At 46.2% G+C, this 15,874-nt stretch overlaps 1 protein-coding gene across 1 annotated transcript in view; it reads left to right on the plus strand.

Moving 5' to 3' along the window:
- Positions 1-8,835: 8,835 nt before the first annotated feature.
- The window catches only part of THRB (thyroid hormone receptor beta), a 187,931-nt gene continuing 180,892 nt past the window's right edge, over positions 8,836-15,874 (plus strand). Inside the window, exon 1 of the mRNA XM_083578185.1 lies at positions 8,836-8,938. The gene's annotated coding sequence lies outside the window, so the exon portion shown is untranslated. The remainder of the gene's footprint in view (positions 8,939-15,874) is intronic.

Here is a 15,874-nt window from a genome sequence, read left to right on the forward strand (position 1 = left end):
GTCATCTAGTCCAACCCCCTGCAATACAGGAATCCTGCCCACCGCTGTCCCTGGTTAACAGCCAGACGCACTGACCCGTTGTGCCACCTGAGCTAAAAGGAAGTGTATGCAAGATCTCAGGTACAAATGTGGCTACAAACGTCTCATCCTAGTAGTGACTTCAGCCAGGAGAGATGAGCCCTGTTATAAAGGATTTGGGTCAGTAGCCACTGCAGCACAGAGTCGTTTGCAAAAGTTAGCAAATCTGTGTTTCAAACATTCAGCATAAGGACCTAGTAGCAACCAGGTCTAACAGCAACTGATCAGCACTTCTGATTTTACTAACTGAGGGACAGAAGTGGTTCTCGGTCTTCGTCTCCTTTCTTGACCAGAGCTGTACTCCCAGTGATACTCAGGACACACACTCTAAGTTACTGAAGGTGGCTGGAAAGGAGGTATTACAACAGTTACAATTAAACACACGTTGCAGACAGCTCCGCTCAGCATACAAATCATGCATCTTCACAACAAGGCATCTTGGATTTCTTCCCAAAAGAGTGCAGAACCAGCCTTCACCACTAAGTGGCTTCTGTTTTCCTCTTCGGCTTTACACATAGGACAATTTCAACACATCTCCTGTTGCAGATTTTGTGGCATGGCAAAGTCTCCCGTATCACTTTGTACGATGGTACAGGTGACCAGATGACCGCAGGAACTGAGAAAGCCTGCCACGGAGCTGTTTATTTCATCACGTGTATGGACTCGCTTCTTCAGTTTATTGTGAAGTCCAATCCTATGCGGGCTTCCTTGGAAGTAAGAGCCATTCAGTTCAATGGGAATTGATGCCTGGGGGGGGGTGGGACAGCAGGATTAGAGCCTTAGGAGTAACTCCCATTGGTCTCAGCGGGTCTTACTTCTGAGTGGACATGAAGAAGCCATACTTCATTCTGAACATGAGGACTTTGTTTGTGACTTAAAGATGACGGATTGCCCAGCTCATCAACCTGCCATATTTTTAAAATTCATGCTAATTGACAAGCATATTCATTACCCCCTGCCTGAATTGCACCCCTGGAGTTCTCACCACTCAAAGAATTGGGGTGCAAACATGCAACAGCACTATCCTGGTGTTAGGCCTTGTGTGCTGGCAACTGACAGTAGTCATTGATATCGCAGGAGGATAGGGTTGCCCTGACAATGAAAGCCGTAATGTTATTTAATCCTTTTCTTGCTTTGTTTGTTATTTAATCCCTTTTACGGTTTCCTAAACTGCACTTGTTTCTCAGCAGGAGATTAATTAGCAAGAGTCAAGTGACTTGCACTCATCCGTGGGAGTATAGAAATCTTATCTTTGATTCTAAATACATCTGTCATCTGGGAGGGAGAAGATGGAGCAAAGTCACCATTACTGTTAGACCTGACCAGAAATGCAATGGGCTAAGTCCAGCCAATAGTGCACCATGCAGTATTTTCGGCAGTACTTAAATCTGGTTGAACTAAAATCCCACTGAATTATCTTGTGAGGTGGGGAAAACAATCTCAGCTTTTTTAGAAGAAGCTCAGTGACTATTCATGTTTTAAATAATGCAAGCAGTATGAGTGCAGAGGACTATTACGTAAGCACACATTTTCTATAATCCAACCAATTTGGCAACAAGAATACACGAGAAGCAGAAGTGCTCCCAGAATAATTCAAGGACTTCTTCAGTACTGAAAGGTACGTCTGCTTTGTGGATTGAATTAATATGAACTCTGCAGTCCATAGATGGGAGAACAGAGAGCTTGGCATAGGTAGTGGAACAGAATTTACATGACAGAATTTCTAGCTCCAAGGGCTTTCTGGATGTTCCCTCCCTGCGAGAAGTGAGGTTACAGGGAACCAGGCAGAGGGCCTTCTCGGTAGTGGCGCCAGCCCTGTGGAACGCCCTCCCATCAGATGTCAAGGAGATAAACATCTATCTGGCTTTTAGAAGACATCTGAAGGTGGCCCTGTTTTAGTGTTTGATGTTTTATCGTGTTTTTAATATTCTGTTGGGAGCTGCCCAGAGAGGCTGGGGAAACCCTAAATAATATATGATGATGGTGATGATGGTGATGACCGTGGCAAAATGATTCTCCTCTTCGTGTGGTTATTTTAGAATACCCTTTCTAAGGTTTAGCATTCATCCACTGCATCCAAACCCCAGAAACCCCATTCCAAAGATGACCCAAATCAATCTTCATGCGGCTGATGTCTTCCACAACCCCTTCCAACCCCAGTGCACAGGAAAGTGAAGGGAAGTGGGTCAAGGTTCGTCCTGGAGGACCTGCCAGGAGAGAGGAAAAATAAAGTCATGGCTCACCCAGGAGAAAAGTACACTGAGAGAGACTCCAAAAGGAAAGGGCAGGGAGGCAGCAGCTGTACAGGACACAGGGCATGGTCAGTTAACATTAATGCAATTCCAACAGGACTTTGACCTCTGTAGATTAGATAAGCAGACAAATTCCACATTACTTCTTTCTGGGAAGCGCTTGAGTTAGATATTGTTCATAAATATTCCGTTTTTAAAAATGTTCAATGCGGGCTAAGCAGGGAGCATTGCACGGTTGCATGTGCCTGGTTTAATTCTTGTGCTTTATATTCTGTGCAGTGTTGGATATAACTCTTGGCAGCGACTATTGTCTATGAAGACGGAGAGGCAAACATTTGAATGCAGCCTCTGATCTGAAAACAAGTAATCCAGGAATTCAGGCCAGGGCACATGGCTCCCCACACCAACCCATTTCACTCTCTTAATAGCCCTGTGAGGTAGGTTCGGCTGAAAGAATTATTAGCCCAAGACTACCCAGGGAGAGTTTAGTCACTCAGTGGGGATTTCAACTTGGGTTATCTCCAGTCCCATTTCAGTACAGTGCAAAGGCAAGGCAGTCATTGAAGGCTGACAAAGTGATTATACACGAGTTCTCAGTGATTTGTATTGTGGTGATAAGAGCCCTCCTGGATTAGACCCAAGGCCTGTCTTAGTCCAGCATCCCGCTTCTCACGGTAGCCAGCCAGGTGCCCATGGGCAGTTCCAAAGCAGGTGATACGGCAATAGCTGTCTCTACCTGTTCTTCCCAGCTACTGGTATTAAGATGCAGACGCGGGTGGCGCTGTGGCCTAAACCACTCAGCCTCTTCGGCTTGCCAATCAGAAGGTCGGCGGTTCAAATCCCTGCAATGGAGTGAGCTCCTGTTGCTCTGTCCCAGCTCCTGCCAACCTAGCAGTTCAAAAAGCACACCAGTGCAAGTAGATAAATAGGCACCACTGTGGCGGGAAGGTAAACGGTGTTTCCGTGTGCTCTGGTTTCCGTCATGGTGTCCCGTTGCGCTAGAAGCAGTTTAGTCATGCTGGCCACATGACCCGGAAAGCTGTCTGTGGACAAAAGCCGACTCCCTCTTTCAGCAAGATGAGTGCTGCAACCCCATAGTCACCTTTGACTGGACTTAACTGTCCAGGGGTCCTTTACCTTTACCTATCAAGATGCATGTTGGCTCTGAACATGGGTATTTCATACAGCTAAAAAGGGACGCGGGTGGCGCTGTGGGTTAAACCACAGAGCCTAGGGCTTGCCGATCAGAAGGTCGGCAGTTCGAATCCCTGCGATGGGGTGAGCTCCCGTTGCTCGGTCCCTGCTCCTGCCAACCTAGCAGTTTGAAAGCACGTCAAGTGCAAGTAGATAAATAGGTACCGCTCCGGCGGGAAGGTAAACGGCGTTTCCATGTGCTGCTCTGGTTCGCCAGAAGCGGCTTAGTCGTGCTGGCAACATGACCCGGAAGCTGTACGCCGGCTCCCTCAGCCAATAAAGCGAGATGAGCGCCACAACCCCAGAGTCGTCCGCGACTGGACCTAATAGTCAGGGGTCCCTTTACCTTTTTAAAAAGCACCAGGCATTGTTACCTTTCCTCGTTGGGGGCCTGATAATTTTGGTTGCCCTTTTCCGTACAGTTTTACGGTATCCTTTTTTTGAGAAGCAGTGACCAGAACTGTACACGGTATTCCAAGTTTGGTTCCACCATCTGTTTGTATAAAAGAATGATCCCTACTGCGGAATTCACTCACTGCACACTGGGTTGCCGATTTCATTGCCCTGTCCACCACAACCCCAAGATCCCTTTCTTGAGCAGTTACTGCCAGCTCAAACTCCATTAGAGTATGGGATTAGGACTTCTTGCGCCGCATTGTGTTTCACCTTCTAAGCTGTAATTCTTGGGATCTCTCTTGTGTGATGGGATGTTGAGCTGCTTGTGCATAAAGTTCCTAGTCCCTCAGTGTTTGGCTAAGTCCACAAACCACTGTCTGTAAACGGAGCTCCATAAGCATGGCTCCGTCAGTCGCTGGCAGAATCCGACAGTGGGCGTTTACGGAATTTCTTCCAGCATAAGAGCTCCTTAACGGAAACACGTCTTCTGGACTCTCTACGTGACAGTTTCCGGCGAGGAGTGGGTGTCCCTATAGGAGGTCCTGAAACCTCCCCGCTGTTCTCGCTGGAATTGTCTCTGAGCCATTCTTCCGACTCGCTTTCCCTTGGAGCTCTTTCTCTCCCCCTGCTGGTTCCCTCCTCCGCTGATAAGTCTCTCTCAACCTCTGGGAGCCCTTGCACCACCGGTTCTTCCGATGACAGTTCCCTGACATCTTGTATTCATTTTTTTTTTAAAAGTAGTGGGTATATCATCTGCTTTCCGGTCCTCTGATAAAAGGGACAAGTTACACGTTTTTGTTAGAAGGCTAGTAATTTCACAACCGAGCTCTTCAGGAACTCTCAGGTGGACACCATCTAGACTCAGCGATTTGTTAATTTTTAATTTAGCAATAAGGCCCAAAACTTCATCCCTTGTCACTGCTGCTTGTTTCAGTTCTTCGAACTCCCTTCCTGATAAAATCAGTTCAGGCATGGGTACCTGACCTTTGTCTTCCATAGTCAGCGAAAACGGATGGAGGAACTCTCTCACCTTTCGTACAATCTCCTTTTCTAACCAACTAACACCTACCCTAGCTGCTTTCTTGCTTCTGGTGTATGCAAATAATTGTTTTGCTGTTGCATCTTCATGTTTCTCTTTGGGGATTTCCCCCCTCTTCATCTCTTACTGTCTGCTCACATTTGGGGGGGGGGGTAAGTGTGTTGTTCTCGTTTCAGCTGTCGTTGTGATCTAATAGTTGCCATCTGCTTTTGTTTTGATGGCTGTACAATTTTGAATTAACAAAGTTTAAAAGAACAGGCACAGACAGAAGAAGTAGAAGCCATAGCAGCTAGCAGATGACATTAGCCCTCCTCCTTTGAAAAAGAAAAAGGAAGACCTCAAACTGTGCTTCCCTGCCTTCTGCTATGGGATTACCCAGACTTCTGTTTGTGCCACAGTTTGTAAGCATGGGCCTGTGCTTTCCAGGTTTTGGGTTTTTTTCCTTCCTCCCCCATCCCAAATCATTTTTATTTGATTTTACAAATATGAATTTATAACCAGACCAAATATGCATCCATGTAAAGAGATTACTCTGAATCTTGGGAATTCCCACTTTTCCCTCTGTGGGTCCTGTTGTCAGCATTTTCAACTGCATATTACAGTGGTACCTCGAGTTAAGTACTTAATTCGTTCCGGAGGTCTGTACTTAACCTGAAACTGTTCTTAACCTGAAGCACCACTTTAGCTAATGGGGCCTCCCGCTGCCACTGCGCCGCCAGAGCACTATTTCTGTTCTCAACCTGAAGCAAAGTTCTTAACCTGAAGCACTATTTCTGGGTTAGCGGAGTCTGTAACCTGAAGCATATGTAACCCGAGGTACCACTGTATTTCGTAATCTATATTTTATGTCTATCCATAGTGTCCATAGTATTTGTTACATTGCAGGTGAGATTAAAATCCTGCTAATGTTTTCATCTGCTTACAGTGGTCTCCTAAATAAATAATAAACTTTCCCCATTCTTTCTTAAATTTCTTGTCTTCTTGGTCTCTGAGTTTTCTGGTCAGTTTTGCCATTTTACCGTAGTCGACAGCTTAGTTTGTCATTCCTCTCTGGCTGGGACTCTTTCTTCTTTCCATCTCTGGGCTAGTAGCATCCCTGCTACTGTTGTTGCATACATAAAAAGTCTTTTCTGTTCCTTTGGGATGTCGGTACCTATAATTCCTAATAGAAAGGTTTTTTTAAAAAGTTATTTTAAACTTTTTTTTTCAGTTCATTATATATCATTTCCCAGAAAGCCTTTGTAACCTTACATGGCCACCACATATGCTAAAAGGTACCTTCTTCTTCTTTACAGTTTTTGGGGGGTTTTCTTGTCCCGCTGCTTTCCCCGGGAAAACCTGCTGTTTACCACTGGATTTGAACAAATATCAGTCAGGTTTTCCGCAGATAGCACTGTTCATGCCTCAGTCTTGTACAGATGAGTGAGCCACGGGCATCAGTACCATCTCAACTATGGCATTCTTGCCAGTGTCTTAAAAATACACTGTTTTCTGTTAAAGGGAATGAGAAGCTTGGGCTTTTCCTGGCTGGGTCTGTGTGCTGGATGGCCGGAAGTAACTGCAGGGGTGAAACTGCCCCATCATGGCCTTTTCTCTGCCAGGAAAGAACTTCCAGAGGGGTATCGATGTCAGTCTGCAGCGGCAAAAACAGCAAGGTTTTATTTACGGTGGCATTCTAATGAATTTGCCTCTAGCCGCATGTAATGAAAACTTGCGCCGTAATAAATCGGTTGGTCTTTAAGGAGCCACAAACCTCTTTGATGTTTTTTCTTGCTGCTAGGAAAGCCATGCCTGTTGCTGAATTTGTTTCACGGCCATACAAAAGTTGGATTAAAACAGCCACACCACCTGTCCCCTCCCAGGTGTCACCCTATGAAACAATCCATTGTTGTTAAAAACGGTGGTGTGGCAAGTTGATTTTAGACTCTGGTTTTGGGGGGACCTCCTTCTTTAGATGGCAATGTGTACTGTGGTTTGTAAAAAATAGGCCTACTGAATCAGGCCACCTTTGGCCCAGGATCCTGTTCTCAAAGTAGCCAAACACGTACAAGCAGGTCACAAGTGCTGTGCAACAGCACTTTTGCTACGTGTTCCCCAACTACTGATATTCAAAGGCATACAGAATCTCTTTGATGTGAAATGATCCCAACTACAGTGGTACCTTGGTACTCAAACGCCTTGGTTCCCAAATGCCAAAAACCCGGAAGTAAGTGTTCCGGTTTTTGAACGTTTTCCAGAAGCCGGACGTCCGATGCGGCTGTCGGTTATTGTTTCCGGGGCACTTGCACCAAACAGAAGCTGCGCCTTTGCTTTCAAACATTTCAGAAGTTATTAATTATTTCCCCCAAGAGTTAAATGATAACTAATCAGAGGCAGCTACAGTTCCAAATGGCAACAAAATATCTGTGAAAGGAGGAGGAGTAGGTTTGCTCAAGTATGTTGCAGGTAGAAATACTGTTTGTAATGAAGTGAGAGCAGTAGTTTACTTGCTTGAATTAACAAATAAGAAAGTTTTGAGAATTTAAATTCTAGATTAAAATTGATTACTTAATTGAGAAGGGGATTGTAACAAAAACACTGGGGCCTAATTTGAATAGTAGAGTGCCTGGTATCTGGTGGGGAGACCAAAGCACTTGTTAGGAGAGCTATGAGATTCAGGTGAGGGTCGGATGCCTTGCCAATCCCAGCAGGTATATAAGAGGACGACCCGGCCTGCCCAGGGTTAAATTCCATGAAGGCTGAACTTGATTCCTTAGAGAGGAACAAGACATGGGAACCGGTTCCAGGCCTGACCAGGCCACAAAAGGTGTACAAAGTTGAGTTATTGCAAAAGTTTTTCAGTGTTAATTTTATGCATTTTAAAAAATCAACATAGTATTTAACAATAATATCTTATGTTCTTTAGAGGAGAAATTGTTAATTACAGAATTTTAAATACCCGTCATTGGCTTCACTCAATTTTGTTTATAACACTCTTCCATTTTCTCCTAGTTGTGAGGGTGGGAGATGCGGAGGGGCCTCACAAGTGGAATAGCCTAGGGCGCCTCTTCATCTAAATCAGGCCCTCGCTCCCCGTAATCAGATGTAGAACACAGCCATTGTGATAAGACTTATTCTCTTTCAAAATCTGGTAACCCAGCTATGCTGCGGTTAGGCACCTTTCTGCAGGCCTCTGCCCTGATGGCACCACCAGCTAAGAACCTGGGCAACAGGGCATTTTTAAGCTCTAAGGCACAACTCTATGCCAGGGTGCCATAAATTGAACTATTGGGGTGGGGGAGGTAAGCCCCACCTTGTATAAGGAGCCACATGATGTGGCACACACACACCATTTGAATGGCAATGTCCATCAACGGGGGGGGGGGCTGACCCCCTCAAATATCCCGCAGCGTGCCTGCATCCCCGAACGTCAGCCTGCGAGTTCCGCCGATCGTGTGAAACTTCTTTCTGTTGCCCCGACACGCGCCGGCTGTTTCACACGACCGGCGGAACGCGCAGCTAGATTGCTTTCTGTTGCCCCGACACGCACCGGCTATCTAGCTGCGAGTTCCGCCGGTCGTGTGAAACAGCCGGCGCGTGTCGGGGCAACAGAAAGCAATCCAGCTGCGCCTGCCGCCTTCTTCAGCGCGCCTGCATTCCCGAACGTCAGCCTGCGAGTTTCGCCCTGTCGTGTGAACCAGCCGGCGCGTGTCGGGGCAAAAGAAAGCGGAGCGGGGTTGGGGGGGGGGAGAGAAGAGAGAATGCGCCCAGCGAGGAAAGAGCCGCCTCTGTTTTGCCCAGAGAACCCGGCGTCCTGCTCCGTTTGTGTCACTCCCTCGCCTGCGCGCTCTCCCTTTCGCTGCCTCCCTCCCTCCCTCCTTCTCGCTCTCCCTCCCGCCCCCGACCGGGTCACTCGAGGACACAGGCCGCCTCTCGCCGTGGGAAGCGCCGCAGCCTCGCCGGCGTCTCGCTTTGGGTCTTCCGAGCCCGCGCTTGGCAGGTGAGGCCCTCCTCCCTTCGCGCCCCCGGCCCGGCCAGCCGCCCTCCGGCCCTCCTCCTCCTCCCCGTCTCTCCCTTCCCTGCCCGGAGGGGGTCGCTTTGCAAAAGCCAGCGCGACGCGGACGGAGGCGGAGACTGGATGGAGCGGGAGGCAGGCAGGAAGGGGACTTCGTAACGCGGCAAACGGGGAGGCCCGGAGGATAGAAATGGGAGTTTCCAGGGGAGGGAGAGAGAGATTATGGGCGCGCGTTACGCGGGGTTGGTCTAGATGACCCTGGGACCCCTTCCGACTCCGCGCTTCTGGTCCTTTCGAGGGGAGGAGGAGGAGGACGGAGCGCCTCTCATCTCCTGCACGTGGGTCATTAAGAGCTGATTAGTTTCTCCAGCGGCGGCGGCGACAAGGGCGGTTGGCAAAGGAAGTGCCTCGGCCAGGACAAAACCGCAGAAAGCGACTACTTGGCCCCCTTTCAAGATGATTAAAGCGGATTAGTCAGCCCTCGGAGAGCTGACAGCCCGCGAAGTGTGATGATCCCGTGTCTCTGCGCGTTTCCCTCGGAAACGAAAAAAGCGTCGTTGCATTCCTGGCGTGGGGCTTGTTCCTTTCGCCACCCCGGGGTGGGAATGGGGCTGGGATGCGCCCATCCCACCAGGGGAAGCTGGCGCTCTTACTCTCCCAGCCCTGTGGGCAAGGAACAAGGCTTTCTCCGGAATTTAGTAATGTGTGAGTGGGGCCCAGCGCAAATCCCACTCAGATCAATGGGGTTCAAGTTCCTCAGTCAGCTGTGTGTAAGGCAGAGTTGGGGCTGGGGGGGAACCCTTTCTGCCCTCGTGGTCGCATACCCTCCTGGGCAACTTTCCGGATTATGGAATCACAGAATGGTAGAGTTGGAAGGGATCCGAGGGTCATCTAGTCCAACCCCCTGCAATGCAGGAATCTTTTGCCCAACTCAGGGCTCGAACCCACAACCTTGAGATTAAGAGTCTCATGCTCTACTGACTGAGCTAATTATGGCTTGCCCAATAGTAGGCAGGACCTGAGGCAAAAAATAAATGCCAAAGCCGGCAGCATGGGCAAGGGAGCTAAGGGGGGGGCAGGGGGGCATCTGCCCCCAATCAATAAAATTCAATAAAGATACATTGCAAACTGAGGTTCTGCCTGCCCCCCAAAATCCTGGCTACGGCCATGGCCGGCAGAGCAACAGGTGTGAATCATACCTTTATAAGGTAGGCTCCAGGCCAGCCATGCAAAAGGCAAAAGTTGCTATGCACACTTTTCCATCCAGCATGCAGAAAAGTTAAGAGGCATTATCACGCTTCAGGGACACATTTCAGCAAGCTTAAACACTGGAAGGGGGGGTGGAGAGGAATAGTCTGGGTCCCCAGTTGTTGTTGGACTACAACTCCCATCATCCCTAGCTAGCAGGACCCAGGGAGCTGCAATTGATGGGGGGGGTGATTCCCTCCTCCTGGTGTTTTTAGCCATCACTCAATGGCAGCACACATGCAGAATGTGCCAGGTTCAATTCCAGCAATGTCTCTGGGTAGCCTTAAGAAAGTTGCTTTGTCCAAAAGCCTGGGCAGCTGCTTTCAGTCAGTAGTCCAAGGATAGGGACTCCCAACTTCCACCAACCTCAGCCAGCATGTCAAATGGCCAGGTATGATGGAAGCTGAAGTCTGCCGACATCTGGAAGGCCGCAGACCCCCAGTCCTGGTGTAGAAAATACTGAACTAGACCGACCAATGATCTGACTTCATGTATGGCAGTTTCCTATGGTTTAGGTTAAGATTTTGCATATGAACTTTGAAGGAGCACTTTTTCCAGGATTAAAATTAGGGCTGCCACGTTATCAAGCTCTTTCAGATTGAGGCATGGATGCTAAAAACTGACAGAAAAAGGTCGGGGGGGGGGCGGACAAGCCAGTAGAGGTGCATACTTACCTATTTGCTAACGGTGGTTTTCTAGTTAAGATATGGCAGCTTGTCCTTGATTCCTAGCTGCAGCGCTTCAAGACAGCTGAATTTGAGCAGTGTGGTGTCCTACGTGGTCCGTCGTGTTAAACTTTGGGGGCTAGTGAAAGTGGGGGGGGGGAATCTAAACAAAGGGAGTTGTGTTGTAAAGGTACAAATTGTTGCCTTTCTTTGGTTCAGGAAGTGTTGGGATAACGCAGCTGGTTGGGGAAGCATCTTCAGAATTTATTGAGGCGCTAATCTCTCAAGTGGAAGTCGGGATCAAAATTTGCATGTTCCTATCACTGATAATTAAATCAGATGTGACTTGGTAGCTGACCTCCCTGAGGGTATTCCAGTCTTCCTCATCCAAATATGAGCAGAGAAGTCAGACAGAAGTATGTCAGGCCTTGTTCCACGAAACACTGGTTTTTAGCTGTCTTTCGTCTGACAGTCAGGAACAAGGATTCGGCTTTCATAGTCAATATTTTGTGTTGTCTGCTAGAGTTTAAAATGGCAAAAGGAGAGGAGCAGAGTTGAAATGATCTATGTGATTGCTGATTAAAAGGATGCCACAAAGATCTGCTCCCTCTCCCTCGGTAGGTTTGTGTATCGTTTGCCAAGTATGAAACATGATTTACCTCCTGCTGCTTCCAGATAGTTCTATGTGCCCTCCTCGCCACAGGAATTTCCTAAATAAACTACTGACGTTGGTTGGGATTTTGCTAATGGTAGTATAGGGTTGTCGAGGACATTCAATTTTTCCATCTATTTACTCCAACAATCTTTTTTAATAGAACTGCTGTCTGTTGAAATCTAGGTTACCATCTTGAGTTCAGGGCTCTGCGCACAAAACAATGTGTAATGCAGGGTGATAGTTCCAATGTGTTCATAGAATCATACAATTGTAGAGTTGACAATTTAGGAATGTTTTGCCCAATCTGAGGGGAGCCTGAGATTTAAGAGTAATTATAACAATAATAATAATTTATTATTTATATCTCCCCAGCCACTCTTGGCAGCTCCCAACAGAATATTAAAAACACGATAAAACATCAAACATTAAAAACTTCCCTAAACAGGGCTGCCTTCAGATATCTTTTAAAAGTCAGATAGTTGTTTATTTCTTTGACATCTGGTGGGAGGATGTTCCACAGGGCGGGTACCACTACCGAGAAGGCCCTCTTGCCTGGTTCTCTGTAACCTCACTTCGTGCAGCAGGGGAACTGCCAGAAGGCCCTCGGAGCTGGACCTCAGTGTCTGGGCTGAATGATGGGGTTGGAGACGCTACTTCAGGTATACTGGGCCGATGCCCTTTAGGGCTTTAAAGATCAGCACCAATACTTTGAATTGTGCTTGGAAATGTACTGGGAGCCAATGTAGGTCTTTCAGGACCGGTGTTATGTGGTCTTGGCAGCCACTCCCAGACACCAGTCTAGCTGCCACATTCTGGATTAGTTGCAGTTTCCGGGTCACCTTCAAAGGTAGCCCCACGTAGAGTGCATTGCAGTAGTCCAAGCGGGGGATAACCAGAGCATGCACCACTCTTGGCGAGACAGTCTTATGTTCTACCTGCTGAGCTCTATCTCTTCACTGTGGGAGGTGAGGCAGAGGGAAATCTCTGCCTGAGAGAACACCAGCTTAATTTTCTATAAGAGATTTTCTATGGCTCTTCCTGTTGTGTCTGTTTCCCTCGATCAGGAGTGGGGAACCTCAGATCTTGGAACCAAGATAACAGTTGTGCAAAGGCTCTCTGAACTTCTCTGTTTCCACAATTTTGGCCACTAGTGTATATAAAGGTGCAATGTGTGTTTGTGGGGCCACCCACTTTTGCCTTGGGCCATCCACCACTTGCATGTGGCCCTTGAAAGATTGTCCCAAATGGAATGTGGCCCTCAGACTACCCCACCTCACCCACCCCTCATCTGGGCATCAATAAGGTCTTTGAATGTCCTTTTTGCTGCTTTTTGCTTGCCAATGGCATCCTGTTTTCAGTGGCCAACCAGGTGCCTGTAGGAAGTCTGCAAGCAGGAAAATAGACATAAATTCCTGGAAGTTAATCCTATTAATGGCTACAAATCATGATAACTATATGTTACCTCGAGAAGCCTTTATACCTCTGTTTAGAAACTGCCGAGAAGCAACAGGAAAGAGAGATACTGCCTTTTGTCTTCTGCTTGTGGGTTTCCCATAGATGTCTGGTTCTCTTTGCTGCTAAACAACAGCTCCACTTATGCTCTCATATGGGAAAATACTTTATACTGTGCAATATTATTGTGACATTGTTCTAGATCTTTGTCAATGGCGTAACGTTATAGAGGTCCTTTGCCCAACTGTTACAATGCAGCCTATCACTAACACCTGTGCGTTTGAAGGATAAATTGCTACTTACATTGTTTCATATTATATAATTATTTATGGGTAGTATTGATACGAGACACTATAGCCGAAAAGAGGGGTGTTCTTTTTCTTTTTTTTTAAAGTACAGGCAAACCAAGGTTTCCACAGCGCGGAGGCAGGAAATCTGGAAAGGACAGCAAGACATTTGTGTCTCAGCCCCACACCGCACAAATTTTTTCTGTTCTGAATGCTTTAATTCTTATAATTAATGAAATTAATTATACTATGTGCAACAAAAGCACTTATTTGACCCTTTTGCCATTGCAAGTTAAACTATAGTAAATTATGTCTTTGGAGCAGGCCTACACAACACGTAACCTACATGACATGACAACCTGACGTGGCAGTCTGCCAGATTGTTCATAACGCCTTCGGTTTAGCAGGTTGCTTGAGGCTGAAAAGCCAAGGGTATAGAATAAACCCAGTGGAATGCAGAATGCCACAGTTTAAGTCCTATATTGCCTCGAAGGCTGCATATGCAGACTGTCCAAGTGTCCCTATTTTCCAGGGACAGTCCCAGATTTACAGAAGCCGTCCTGGTTTCTGATTTGATCCTGAAATGTCCTGCTTTTCCTTAGGATGTCTCTATTTTCATCTGAGAAATGGAGAAGGGTATAGAATTATCCAAGCCATGTGAAGGCAGCCCTTTATAGGGAAGTTTTTTTTAAAAGCTTAACATTTCACTGTGTTTTTATATATGTTTTTTTAACTTGTATGTTTGAATTAATTACATTTTAAATGTGTCAACACAGGATAGGTTTTGCTTCCCAGTCAGATGGGCAGGGTATACAGTGGTACCTCAGCTTACATACGCTTCAGGTTACAGATTCCGCTAACCCAGAAATAGTACCTCAGGTTAAGAACTTTGCTTCAGGATGAGAACAGAAATCGTGCTCCGTTGGCGCGGCAGCAGCAGGAGGCCCCATTAGCTAAAGTGGTGCTTCAGGTTAAGAACAGTTTCAGGTTAAGAATGGACCTCCGGAACGAATTAAGTACTTAACCCGAGGTACCACTGTAAATGGAATATTATTATTATTATTATTAATGACATCCCTATTTTCATCGGAGAAATGTTGGAGGGTATGTATATGTACATGCCTACTACAGATAATCTAGAAGTAAAACAAATATTAAATATTTGATTCTGCAGTCACAAAACTGACAGCCGAATACTGCAAAAATCTTAGCAACATTTCAGTGGCAATGAGTAATTTTCTAGAGCTGGTCCCCGCCCCCCCCCACCGGCAAAACAACTGACCGATACTGAACTATAGTTTCAAAAACCTCATGTGCATTAAATAAGTCGAAAAAAGAAAAAGTTAAATGGCATACGGGTGCTTTTAATTGGGAGGGGACATGTTATGCACAAAAAGATTGTAGAAAATAAAACGCGGGCAACTGGCTTAGTGAAAGTATGGAGCAGACTTGTCAGATTTTTGAGCTCAGAGCTTAATGACACATTAGAAACAGTTGTTTCCAAATTAAAACAACAACTATTACTGAAATTGGACTGAGGCCAGAATCGCTTGCAGAAAATGCTTGCAAGATCTACTCTGAAAGAGCTCATCACAACTCCTACAAACAGAGCTTTAAAGTGGGATAATTGTTTATGTTATGAAACATAGCGGAGGTATATTTTTTAAATATTAAGGCTTTCAATTTCTCTGCAATCCTATACACACACACTTGCCTGGGAGTAAATAAGATGGAGCTTAGTGGTACTTTCTGTTATAGGATTGCATTGTTACCGCATCTGCTCATTTGGCAGAAAATTAACTACTTTCATTGATATGGGGAAAATGGAAACAGGCCTCTTAACAGGATAATGAAGGCATGACAGGCAGGCATGATGCTCTTAAGGGGAAGAAACTGAATGTATTTGGACTTTGCCACTTGTCTGCTCTTCAAGGGTCAATCGTGTCTCACTCCAGGTGAGCAGGCAAGTGGGAAATTGTTTGACTGTATTAAGTGCAGTATCATAACAGGAGACCAAACCCTAAACTCTCAGACACTGTTTTCTACAATTCTCCGCCCCACCCACACATCATGTGAATTTGTCCGTGTTACTTTTTCTACCCTGCTCCGAAGCGAATTAGGCTTAAAGATTCTGCCCTAATTTCTTTCCAGAGATTTCTTGATTGGACACTTCGACCTAATTGGACACTTTAAGGCAGTTGCCAAAGCCGGCACTAATAGGTTGCTGCCAGTTTTCCATCAATGATTAATAAAGTTCATTTAGAGGATCAATTAGCATTTTGAAAAGAGGATTTTGAAACAGAAATGTTATAAAAGCTTCACAGAGCAGAGTTTTGTTGGTGCTTATTTCTGTGTGAGGAAGTAGGTGCCATAATTAACAGTAATAAGCAATTTGTTTTGGAGCAGCATTTTTTTTTTTTTTAAGTTCGGGTGGTAAATGAAACATTCTGGTAGTTCTTCAGGGTGCAATCCTCTATATGCTAGCTAGGGAAATAAACTCGGTTGAAATCAGTAGCACTTATTAATGAGAAAACGCAAGTTTCGATCGCAAATTTAATTAGGCTGACAACGCAATCCTATACATGCCTTCTCAGAAGTACCATAAATCTCATTC

This window comes from Podarcis filfolensis, assembly GCF_964270895.1.
Source record: "Podarcis filfolensis genome assembly, chromosome: 12".
NCBI classification, from domain to species: Eukaryota; Metazoa; Chordata; class Lepidosauria; order Squamata; family Lacertidae; genus Podarcis; species Podarcis filfolensis.